Source organism: Apodemus sylvaticus, chromosome 7 (assembly GCF_947179515.1).
Source record: "Apodemus sylvaticus chromosome 7, mApoSyl1.1, whole genome shotgun sequence".
Classification (NCBI taxonomy): Eukaryota; Metazoa; Chordata; class Mammalia; order Rodentia; family Muridae; genus Apodemus; species Apodemus sylvaticus.
In genome coordinates this window covers 99,540,036-99,553,154 of record NC_067478.1, presented here as the reverse complement: position 1 = coordinate 99,553,154, position 13,119 = coordinate 99,540,036, and positions in this window count along the sequence as shown.

Here is a 13,119-nt window from a genome sequence, read left to right as displayed (position 1 = left end):
CATTGTGTCCTGGATTTCCTGGATATTTTGGGTTACAAGCTTTTTGCATTTTGCATTTTCTTTAACTGTTGAGTCCATGGTTTCTATGGAATCTTCAGCATCTGAGATTCTTTCTTCTATCTCTTGTATTCTGTTGTTTGATATTTGCATCTCTGTCCCCTGATTTCTTCCCAAGGCTTTCTATCTCCAAAGTTGTCTCCCTTTGAGTTTTCTTAGTTGTTTCTACTTCTGATTTTAGATCCTGGATGGTTTTGCTTAGCTCCTTCACTTGCATGTTTGTGTTTTCCTGTAATTCTTTAAGAGATTTTTGTGTTTCGTCTTTCATGACCTCAGCCTGTTGACCAAAGTTCTCCTGTATTTCTTTAAGAGATTTTTGTGTTTCGTCTTTCATGACCTCAGCCTGTTGACCAAAGTTCTCCTGTATTTCTTTAAGTGTTTTTTGCATTTCCTCCTTGTTGGCTTTTGTATTCTCCTGGATTTCTTTCAATGATTTTTGTGTTTCCCTTGCAAGGGCTTCTAACTTTTGATCCATTTTCTCCTGAATTTCTTTATGTATGTCCTTCATGTGTTCCTGTACCAGCATCATGACCAGTGATTTTAAATCCAAATCTTGTTTTACTGGTGTGATGGGGTATCCAGGACATGTTGGTAGAGGAGAATTGGGTTCAGATGTTGCCATATTGCCTTGATTTCTGTTAGTGACGTTCCTGCGTTTGCCTTTTGCCATCTAGTTCTCACTGGTGTTAGTTTATCTTGTCAGTGCTAGACTCACCAGTGCAAGCTGCCCCTTCCCAGTTGGCCTCTGGTGCACAGCTTACCTCCTGCACTGCTTGTAGACAGTGTGCTGCTGCCCAGGCTGTTCCGATCCCAAATCAGGCACCCGAAGGCTCCCGCTGGGGCCCGCTGGATTCACTGGAGCACACTGACTTCTCCCAGCTGGCCTCCCGGAAGCCCAGCTAGCCACTTGCAGGACTTGGAGATGTAATGCTGCCGCCCAGACTGATCTGGATCCAGAAGCGGAGAGAGTAGAGCTGAGGGCTTCTGCCTGAGGCCTTGCCCCAGATTGTGTCTGTGGACCAGATGGAGCCTGTGTGCACCCCCAGGGAGTGCCGACAGTGTATGCTACTGTGACCTCCCCTGTGTTCAGCTCACTCCGCTGGGCAGCCGATCCGCCAACCGGGCTGTCGCACACAAGGTTAGCCTGGCCGCCCAGTCTCTGAGTCCAGGCAAAAGCCTGGGAGGCCAAGGTCAGAGCAAAGTTCCCCTAGGGCTATGACTGTTAATTGGGTCCGCCAGGTGACTAGGATGGCGGGCGTGCGCGCCCGCGCTCCCTGAAAGCGCCGGGAGAGTCTGCTTTGCTAACAATCACCTGGGCGGGTTGACTCACAGATGGCCCACCAAGCCGCCCAGATCTTGGGGTCAGTCCTGTGCCTTTTGGGGCCTGGACCCCCGCTTTGTTAGCCTTAGGCTATGCCTGTTACAGGTCTGCCCGCCAGAGCTCTCTGTGGTCTTGCATGCAAAATGGCGGCGGCGTGCACACAGGCCTGGGCAAAAAACCTCCTGGCTGGGTTGGCACCCCGATGGCCCCCCGACCTGCCCAGGGCCTGGGTGCAGGCCAACGCCTGTCGGGCTCAGACCACCGCGGTGTTGGCCTCGGATTATGTTTGTGTACCTCAGTCTGTCCGATCCCCGGAGGCCGGAACCAAGATGGATGCACCTCTCCTGACTGGTGGGAGGCCAAGTTCTGAAGTGGCCTCTGTGCAGGAAAGGCGCCGCACAACTGCAGCTGCTTGCTGCCCGGCTGGTCAGCGAAGGTCAGTGGTCGTAGGTGCAGGGCCTAACTGGTCCCTGTGATGCCTTGGTTCCACTGCTGATGGCCCTTCAGCTGGAGCAGCCACTGCTGCCGCCGCCGCCTCCGCCGCCGCCGCAGACCTATTTTATTTTATTTTATTTTATTTTATTTTATTTTATTTTATTTTATTTTATTTTATTTTATTTTATTTTATTTTATATGCATGTGTTTTTTTCCTAGATGTATGTCTGTTCACTACATACATGCTTGGCATCTGAGGAGGACAAAGGAAGACATTGGATCCTCTAGAACTGGAGTTACACATGAATATGAACCACCATGCTGGGCACTGGAAGTCAAACTTAGATCCTCTCAGAGAACAGTCAGTGTTGCTAACTTCTGAGCCATTTCTCAAGCTATCATAAAACATATTTTTAAAACAATGGAAAAGCAATGAAGACTAGGAGCAAAGCCTAAGTCCAGAAGGAAAAATTATACCAGGATTACACCAGGAAATGGCCTTAGGGCATATGAAACAGGATAATCCTTAATTAAGACTATACAAGGGGATATCTAGATCACAGAGATCAAATGGAGGGCTGTCTGTTGCCTTTAGAATGAATGTTGTACAGGACTATCTTACAGACCATACTACTGAAAGAAAGAAGCTACTCAAAACTGTTGACTGTATACCAGAAGTAGATGGTGAGGGATAGCTGAAGGGACAGAAGGATTTTGTTGCAGGAGTTAGAGAATTAAGGCTATAAATGTAACCAGAAATGGTCCCTCCTTGTGGTTAACTTTTGCAGAAGAAAACGTTACTGCCTAGGTTGCTGAGAATAATTAAGGTCAAAGTCCTATTTGGCTGTGGATAATGCGTGCTTCACAGTCACAGTACTATGCAAGATATGACGGTTTGTACAACTGTGGCAAGAACTTGTTTATAGAATCAAGTTTTTATTGGACTTTAGTCCCTCTCCACCAGGAAAACCATATCTGGTACTGGGAGCTGAGACAAAATACCATGAGCAGGAAAGGGAGAGGCTCCAGTGACATTGCTTTGTCAAATGATGTGTTGGCTGGGAGCTTCCTGACATCTGTGTTTACAATCATAGGTTATTATTACAGTGCCTATTTGGATGTTTCTGCTTTATGGGGTTTTTGTCCTTCTTCTCACTTATGTAAGAAGAAAAGAAAAAGATGGCAATAGCCATCCTATGAGGACAAAGTTAACGAGAAGTCAGAGGTTTGGAACCTTGCTTGAGTTGGAGGAAAATAGCCATCTATGTCACTGCTGACAGACTCCAGGATTCTTGTGGAAGAGTGGGGTCAGAATGAAAGGGAGAGAGGAACCGGTGAGTGATGTAGACAACCATCCTTTGTCACTCTGCCACCATCTTTCGGAGCTGGAATGTCCTTGCTCTTAAAAGAGCACCAGATTTGGGCTTGTTGAGAGTTACCATTTCCTCTTACAAGGGGAAGGATGCTCACAAGACCTCACCCGAGGATCCAGGAGAGCCTCCCAATCAATTTTGTGCAATTCTGTTCTAATTGCATATGCCTTTTGGGGGGCTCAGTGAGAAGTTAGAACAGTGGTTCTTAACCTTCCTAATGCTGCTACCCTGTAACACAATTCCTTATGTGGTGACCCCTAAACATAATATTATTTCATTGCTACTACAAAAGTATAATTTTTCTATTATGAATCATAATGTAAGTATTTGTGCTTTTCAATGATCTTAGGAGACGGCTGTGAAAGCACCATTCAATCCTCAATGAAGTCGTGACCGCATAGGTTGAGAACCATTGGGCTAGAGTTTGTTGCTAGGGAAGGATGAGGGAGATTCCCTCTACACAGGCATGGTAGAGTCATCACTAATGCTGGAGGAGACTTTCTAGAATGGCTTCAATGATGTCACCCATGCTCCTGCCTGTAACCTTTTACACGATGCTCTTTATGTAGCCCTGATGTAGTTATTGGTTCTCCAGAGTGAACCTTTAACGAAGTACTCCCCAGTTAGTCACTAGGACTACAGGAGAAAGGAGGCAGATGTTGTTTATGTATCCCTCAGGGAAGGAAGTTTAGTAACAGTATAATACTAGTATAAACCTGAAAATCACAAGGGTCAACTGAAAAATCATTAGAAATTAAGAAAAGATGAATTGGTTGGTTATAGTCTTACTATAAAAAATGAATACCATTAAATTCTTTAATATAAAACTATGTAATAAATATATACAAAACAAGCTACTATGGGCAATGTCAGTCAAAACATTAAGTACTTACACATTTAACATATAAAGTAGAATATATTTCCTCTTTTTTCATAACTATAATCAACATTTAGAAGATTCTATATTTTTGCTAAGTCAATACACAAAAGGAAATATATTAAAATAGTAATTAAGTATATATTGAACCTAGTCATGTGGACTCATTCAAATTAAAAAAAACTCACAATTACCTAACAGCAAGTATACTTGGGAAGACCTTGCTTTATCAGATTATCAAATTTTACAAAATGACCCTGATGTGCTACAAGCACATCAGTAGAAAAGCCAATAAAACAACAGATTCAAATATATACAACTATCCAGAGAATTAAAAATTTATTGTTAGTGTCCCAAATCAATGGATGAAAGATATGATATTGTTTTTAATGAGAAGTCTCATAGAGCCTTTACTAGCTTCCAGTGCAATACCATCATACCTGACTGTGTGAATGTCAACGAATAATGAGCCAATAGCAACACATCTGTATTGCAGCCCATAGTTTTCTATATTGCTTGACTTTTCTCAATGTTTGTTTTTTCCTGTGTTGAGACACTACATTAATCATAACATCTCTAGACTCCTCTTGACTGTGAGATCTTTTCTTACTTTGATCATTTAAGAAGCTGACAGTAATTTTGAGCCATCTTTTAGCTTGTACTTTTAAGATGATTTTCTTGTGTTTAACAAAGGAAAAAAGTAATGAAATAACATGCTCATCTCTCCACATCTAATCATAATGGCATTATCCTGGACTTCTTATTCACATCTTATCTATAACTTCCAACTTTAACCATAAGCAAAGTGGACTCAATCTTCTGCATCTATTTACAACATTGCTTGATTCTAGTATACTTTTCAAGCTTGTAACCAGCATCCTTAGGAAAGGGGTTGGGTCTTAACTATTAGAAGATGCTATTATATACCATGCCCCCAGTATTGGGTCTTATAAACTTTACTCATTTTCCAAAATACTTTGGTCATCCACTTTACCCATCACAATCTTTCAGAATTTCTCTTTTTATACATCTATGGTGCACACAAGGGTACTGTCACAGTCTGCCATGCATTTGGCAGTTCGCTAGGGGAGTTTTGAATTTGCATGTTTAAGATTCATTTTGCAGTGCAGAGTTTAGTATGCTGTTGCAAATACATGTTGCCACATATGCATCACTAGAGAACCAGTCAAAAGGTTCACCAGCCTAAGGAAATATTCCATGCTCTATATACCCAGTCCTCTCCAACACCAAGTTGTTGGTAACCATTAATCTTGTCACCATCTCAATATTTGACTATTTCTGATTATCATAGGATATAGTTTTTCAGTCTGCTTTATTTTAGTCAGTATTGTTTATGACTTCTTTTCACTGAATAGTAGTCCTTCAAAAATGCAATAGTTTAATTGTTCATTCATCAATTAAAAATTACCTTGGTTTTGAATTTGGGAGATCTATAAATAACTCTGTCATAAATGATCATGGATAGACTTTTATATCCACTTGCAGATACTTTGGAGATATTCTAGACTGAATGAGAAATGCTGTTAGACTTTGTAGGACTCATCTAGTGTTTCCCCAGGCTGTACCATTTTGTGTTTTTAGAATTAGTAATGAATGTGAGTTCCTGAAGTCGCACATCATAGACAGACCTGGTGTTGTCATTTCTTTCTGCAGATGCTTCTCAGGGTGGTTTAATTTGCACATCTCTGTTGACAAAAGAGGTTGAGCATTGAACATCTTTTCATCTACTCATTTGGCAACTACATATTTTCTTTGATGAGGTGTCAGTTCAGATCATTTGCCCATGTTTTAATAGAGTTGTTAGGCTTCATGTTTTTGAGGCTTCCAAATATTTTCACTAAGTCTTCAGCTTGCCTTTGAAATCTCTTAAGTTTTTGCCAGAGCAAAAGATTTTAATTTAGTAAAGTAAATAGAACATTCCTTTTTATGGGTAATGCTTATGCCTTTGCATCTAAAACCCTGTTATCAAATGTGATGGGCTGGTGAGATGGGTAAAGGGTGTTTACAACTAAACCCAAGGTGCTAAATTCAATCACTGGGATCTGTGTGGTAGAGGGAAAGAATTGATACTCAAACGTGTTTTCTGATCCTCACATGATTACCTGAATGCAAACACATCCATATAGATATGCACACACAAAATCAAAAATACAATCTTTAAAAACCTTAAAGTGACAGAGCATTTTCTATTCATTCTATGACTATTATAACTTTGTTCTTTTATTTGAGAATAATAGTATCTGTTTAAAGATCTTTTTTTTTTCTGAAGTAGAGGATTTTGGAGGGAAGGACTGAAGAAGTCCATGAGTTATATACTGCTCATAGGTTGTGGATAAAGCTTAAAAAATTTGTGTGTTATACACTGAATTAATTTGTGCTTCACAATTGTCTTAGTTTTTGAGGATTTTGCAAAATGTTCTTTGAACATTTTCATCTCCACTCATTCAGTTATTTTCAGATACATGCCTCCACCCACATTCACCAATTTTGTGATTTTTGGCTTTTTGTTTTTGCTTCCATCATGTTCAGTTGGTATTTTCCAGCCTTAGATGTGTAGCCTTCCACTGCAATGTGGTCAACATACCAGTGGCTATAGTCTTAGAGAAAATGAGTTTTCCTCTTATCACTGCATTCATTGTGTCCCATAAATTTTGGTATGATGAGTCTTCATTTTCATTGAATTCTAAAATGTCTTTAATTTCTTTCTTTATTTCTTCCTTGACCAAGCTATCATTGAGAAGAGCATTGTTCAAAGTCCATGTGCATGTGTGTTTTCCATTGCTTTTGTTTGAGCTTAAGACTAGCATTTGTCCATGGTGATCTGATAAGATACATGAATAATTTCAATATTTCTATATATGTTGAGGCCTGTTTTATGATCAATTATATGGTCAATTTTGGAGAAGGTACCATGAGGTTCTGAGAAGAAGGTGTATTCTCTTGTTTTAGGGTGGAATGTTTTATAAATATCTGTTAGATCCAGTTGGTCCATAACTTCAGTTAGTTTCACTGTATCTCTGTTTAGTTTCTGGTACCATGACTTGTCCACTTTTGACAGTGGGGTGCTGAAGTCTCCCACTATTATTGTGTGGGGTGCAATGTGTGCTTTGAGCTTTAGTAAAGTTTCTTTTATGAATGTGGGTGCGCTTGCATTTGGAGCATAGATGTTCAGAATTGAGAGTTCATTTTGGTAGATTTTTCTTTCCTTTGACCAGTATGAAATGTCCCTCCTTATCTTTTTTGACAACTTTTGATTGAAAGTCAATTTTATCCGATATAAGAATGGCCACTCCAACTTGTTTCTTGGGACAATTTACTTGGAAAATTGTTTTCCATCCTTTGACTCTTAAATAGTGCCTGTCTTTGTCACTTAGGTGGGTTTCTTGTATGCAGCAAAACGTTGGGTCCTGTTTACGTATCCAGTCCATTAGTCTATGTCTTTTTATAGGGGAATTGAGACCATTGATATTAAGGAAAAGTGATTGTTGCTTACTGTTATCTCCTTAGTTAAAGTTGACATTCTGGTTGTGTAGCTATCTTCTGTTGGGTTGGCTGAAAGATTACCTTATTGATTTTTCTACAGTGTGGCTCACTGTCTTGTGTTAGTATTTTCCACCCATTATCCTTTGCAGAGCTGAATTTGTGGAAAGATACTGTGTAAATTTGTTTTTGTCATGGTATGTCTTGTTGTCCCCATCTACGGTAATTGAAAGTTTTGCTGGGTATAGTAGTCTGGGCTGACTATGAGCTAGCTAACAATCATCAGTAGCTCCATGGCTAGGGGTGGGACTTCATGTCCATCTCTCCTCCCCATGTTGAAATTCTTACTGCTTTTGGCATGCTCATACCCACTATGAGCTCACATGTGAAGCTTCCCAGAAGACATTGTTTCCATGTCATCATACACCAACCCTGGTTCTTACAATCTTTGTTCTACCTCTTTCACAATGATGTGAACTCACAAATGAGAAGTTTCTTATTTTCTGTTCTGTGGTCAGTTGTGAGTTCTCATGTTAATCACCATCTGCTGCAAATAGTAGCTTCTCTGATGAAGGTTGATAATGTATTAATTTATGGTTAATATATGTATAATAATGTCATTAAGGTTAAGTATAATGCTATGTCTATTTAGTAAAACAATAGTAATAGGCTTTATCCTAGGGCGCATGATTTGTCAAGGCATAGATTCTTAGCTCCTTCAACACTGTCAGGCATAGGTTCCACTTTCTGGAAAAGTCATTAAATGCAATCATAAAGTAGTTGGTTATCCTATGCCATTCATGATCCTATTTCACCTGTGGGTTATTTTGCTCAACTTGTCATTGTTTTAGATCATGGGCTTCATAGATGGTTAAGATGGGTGTTTACCTTTCTCCTTCAGGAGCATGCATAACACCTAACTCTCTGAAGCTAGGCAGTAGATATGAACTATCTGGTCAGTATCAACTTGAGTTCTCCATATTCTCTGACTAAAGAATGTATTATCTGTAGTAATAAGGTAATTCTTTCAAGTTCTTGAGGGTAACCAAGAGCTTTGGTAATATCTGAAATGTTTCAGGGGATCTATCCTATGGATATATCACTTGTTAAAACCTTCAAAAGAATAACCTATTTTTGACACCATTTGTTGCTGTTGTTTGGTTTGGTTTGGTATTATTTGGTAGTTGGAAGTTTGTATTTTTTTTTTTTTTTTTAGCCTCTGGGGAGTAATAGGGGAATTATTGCTTGGTGAAATTGTAACCCCTTTCTCTCTCTCTCTCTCTCTCTCTCTCTCTCTCTCTCATTCTGTGTGTGTGTATGTGTTTGCATCTCTGTGTGAAATTCTACAATATTATCTTTCCATATGACTTTTTAAATATATATATATATATATGTATATATATATATATATATATCCCTTCCCATATTTTCTCTTCTACCCTGTCCTCCAGTAACTCCCCAAATTTAACTCATCTTTTGCCATTATTTCTTTTAATCATTTGTACCAATGCATCCTGTCCGTTCCATCATAAAAACCCTTTCCCATGTAAAAGTTAATTGACTAATTTAAGTAAGCCAGTTTCTGGCTTTTATTGATTGATCCATTTCAATTCATGAACAACATTATGCTGTCATTACTACTGTAGATTTTCTGGAACCTTCAAATTCAGGCAGTAAATGTTCCAATAATTTTTCTTTGGCTGTTTTATATTGTTCTAGCTTTTTGCCTTCACATGCGTTTTAGAATCATTTTATACATATGGGATTAAATAGCAAACAGAGAAAAATTTCATTCAAATTAATGCAATGGGAATATTTATTTATTTTGCTCATTGATTTATTATTTTTCAGTTTGTAAATATATATCTTCTACTCATTTGTTGTATTTATATCTAATTTGTAAGGGATTTGTAAGGAATGTTTTTCATACCTTCAAAAACTCTGCTTTCAAATTTAGATCATTTAATTATTCAATATTAATATATGTAAATGCATCTGATCCTATATTGTTTAACCTTTCCAATATAGATTATTAGTTACAGAAGGTATGCTCATTTTCCCACTTGGAGACAGTTCTCCTTAGTGATATCTATGAATAAAAAAGGTATGTTCTTGGTTCTAAAGCTTTATATCTTTCATGTTACTGTATCTAGCTTAGTACAATGTTCCTTTCTTAATGTACTTTCTAGTCTACATTCATGACCTATCTGTTTGTTAAGTGTTAATGTCAATGGCTGAAAAAAAATTGCCAGAGTCAGGAGAGATGTCTCTAGAAAATATTGAGCAGAAAAGTGTAATTTATTTCTTAATTGTTGGTCAAATGACATCCAGCTTGGTGCCTTCTTGTCTGAGAAGTTAATAATGCATGCTTCAATTACTTTAATACTCCTGTTATAGGTATCAAACTCACTGATCTCCCCATTTCCTTTAGCATCAGTTTCTAAGGACTCTCCCTCACTGTGATGTTGTTCATGGTATTTACTGTTTTAACACCCACAAGCCTTGTAACTGTCATGTTTCTCCTTTTTTCCCCTGCTCTTTCTTTTCGCAACCTTGTAAAAGCTTTTTAAATTATGTTAATCTCGAAGGGACAACTTTTTATTGATTTTGCTATTCAATGTTTTTCTTCTGTAAGTTTTAAACATTTCTTTCTGTATAATTTATGCTTAAATTATTTTTCTTCCTTTGACTTCCTAAGGTAGGAATTTAGATAGTGAACTTTAGATATTCTTTCTTTGCATGTGTACACAGACAAATACACACATAGTTACACACACATACACACACACACACAAACACACATTTATGCTAACTTCAATGACTACAGCAGTCACTGCATCCAAAGCACTTGGCAAGCTATATTTTATTTTCAACTCAATAAAAGGTTTTAGAATTCTTATTAAACATTTTGGATGTGTGTATTAATTAAAGGTGTGTTATGTAATTTCAACATACTTGGAGACTGTCCATCTGCCTTACTCTTGTTGATTTCTAGTTTAATACAGATTTGCTTTGAGAATATGCTTTGCATGATTTCTATTAAATTTTTTTATTACATGAATTATCACAAACTGTATGGGTCATTTTGGTAAACCATCTACATGAGTTTGAGAATAATATGTTAGATTGTTGTTAGGCTGAAGAGTCAATGACTACCAATCAGATCAACATTAGTAATTGTACCATTTAGATCACTTATTCTTTTATAGATCTTCTATTGGCTGGACACTGACAGAGTATAATAAAAAATTCTTCTCAGATATTAGATATTTCTATTTCTTTTCATATCTGTGAAATGCTTGATGCACCATTTTGATGTTGTGATACACATGTATATTTAGAATGTCTTTCTTCTTGTAGAACTGATTTATCATCATGCAATGCCATAGCTTATTTCTGATGACCTCCTTTGTTCTAAAATCAATAGACACTTCAATTTTTTGGGGAGTAAGTGTTAGTGTGGTTTATATTTCTGTCTTTAACATTTAACCTACCTGACTTTTTACATTTAAATCAAGTTTCATATTAACACATTTATGCCTTACATTTTCAATCCATGGTAGCAATATGTCTTTACCTTGTATATTAAGCCACTTTTATTTAAAATTGTTATTAAAAAGAATAAAATAATAGCAATGTTGTGTTTCCTATCTCCCTCATGTGTTGATTACCACTCTTTCACATGGTTATTTATTTTGGTTGAATATTTTTTAAATTTGATCTCATTCCCTGCATAATATTGGTTAAATATCTCCTTAAAGAAAACTCAGGGACAAGTTAGAATCTACTATTTAGATTTTAACTAGTTTAGCTTTACTTTCAAATGGCACCCCACCGTCTCTTTCAGGTGTCCAAATTCTCTGCTGCACTGATTCATACATGCCCTTGACTTGAAAGTACACAAAGGGATGTTTATTTAACAACATTTTTGTTTGTTGTTTTTTGTTTGTTTGTTTTTTGAGTTATTGGTTTTGTTTTGGTTTTGTTTTTGATGTTTTTTGTTTTGTTGTTGTTATTATTGTTTCAGTTTTTTTGGGACAAGGCTTCTCTGTACAGTGCTGGCTGTCCTGGAACTTACCCTGTAGACCAGGCTAGCCTCCAACTCACCAGCACCACCCAGCTTTTTAAAGACTTTTAAGCTTTTAATTATGCTTTGAATCCAGTAGGAATAAGAAAATATTTCATTTTACTAATATTAACTATTTTTATACCACTTCCTATCCCAATATCTGGTCAATAATATCATATCTGCCTGCCTGAGGAATTTTTACTGACTTAATGTTTGGATGACTAGACTTTCTTTAGAAGTAATTATTTCCCAGATTTTTCTCTTTTCTGCTTATACTCTTTTTCTATGTTGTTTGGTTTTTCTTTTCTTTACATCTTTACCACATTGATTATAGTGAAAGCTGGAGTTAACATGTAAAAGGCTTCAGCCAAGTTAGACATGCTATACTAGTCATGGACTGGTTAGAACTAAAGATTTCGTAGAGAGATGAAGCATGCAAGTTCAGAGCCAAATCACTTTACGCTATCTTTAACTTTCCTATTGCCACTCACCTGCCACCCCTATGATTGTAGTAGTCTGTGTAAGTCCTTTTGAAATGAACTGAGAAGTTGCTAGCTCCTACCAAGCCCTACCAAGTGCTAAGAATGTCATCAGAAAAAAAATCTACCTATCATGGAGAGTTACCAGCTTTACGGTTACTCACTTTTGATGTTGTCAACAATGTGTTTGCAAAGTGCTTTGATTATAGCTTTTCATTGATAAGTAAGTATAAAAAGTTCACGGAATGTTTACTGCATTGAAACATGCTATTCTGAGGGTAGGGATCTGAATCCATGATTCTAAGCTATAGTTTTATTTGGCTAGAGAATAAACTATTTCTTACTATCTTTGTGGCTGTGCTTTAACAGATTTTGGCAAGCAGCATAGAGCTTCAGCTCTGATCTACTTTCTCTGTAAAAGTCACCTGGATTGGTACCAGTTCCCATCTTGCACACACCCATCTGGCACTGCCTCCTTGGACATGGTCACTGGGCTCTTTCTGTAGCTCAGGCTTCTCCCCCCCCCCCCCCCCCCCCGCCTCCTTGATTTGGGCGATGGTCCCTTCGTTTATTCTGAGATGATTGTTTAATTTCTTTTGTGTTTGTCTTTTTGTTTGTTTTACTTTTTGCTTCATAGAATTTTGTTTCAAAAGATATTCTGTTTTTGTGTTTAGTTGGTTGATTTCAGCTTATTTGATCTCATGTAATTCAATTAATTTTTGATTGCTTTAGAACATTTGTTAACTTACAACCCTTAGTCTATTTGCCCCTGCCACTCTTCTAAGATGTGACTCCAAGCTCTTCAGTAATATCACCTGTTTATTGCACTCTTGTGGCTTTAGTTTAATTCTATAATTGTCCTAATAATTCAGATACCAGATATAAGAGACACTTGTTTCCTCCAGCCCTGTACGGTGCAATGTGAGGAGGAATATCATACAGTATGTAATCACCTTCTTGGGAAGTTCTAAGTATATCCTACTCCTGGGTTGTTAAATGGTTCTGGC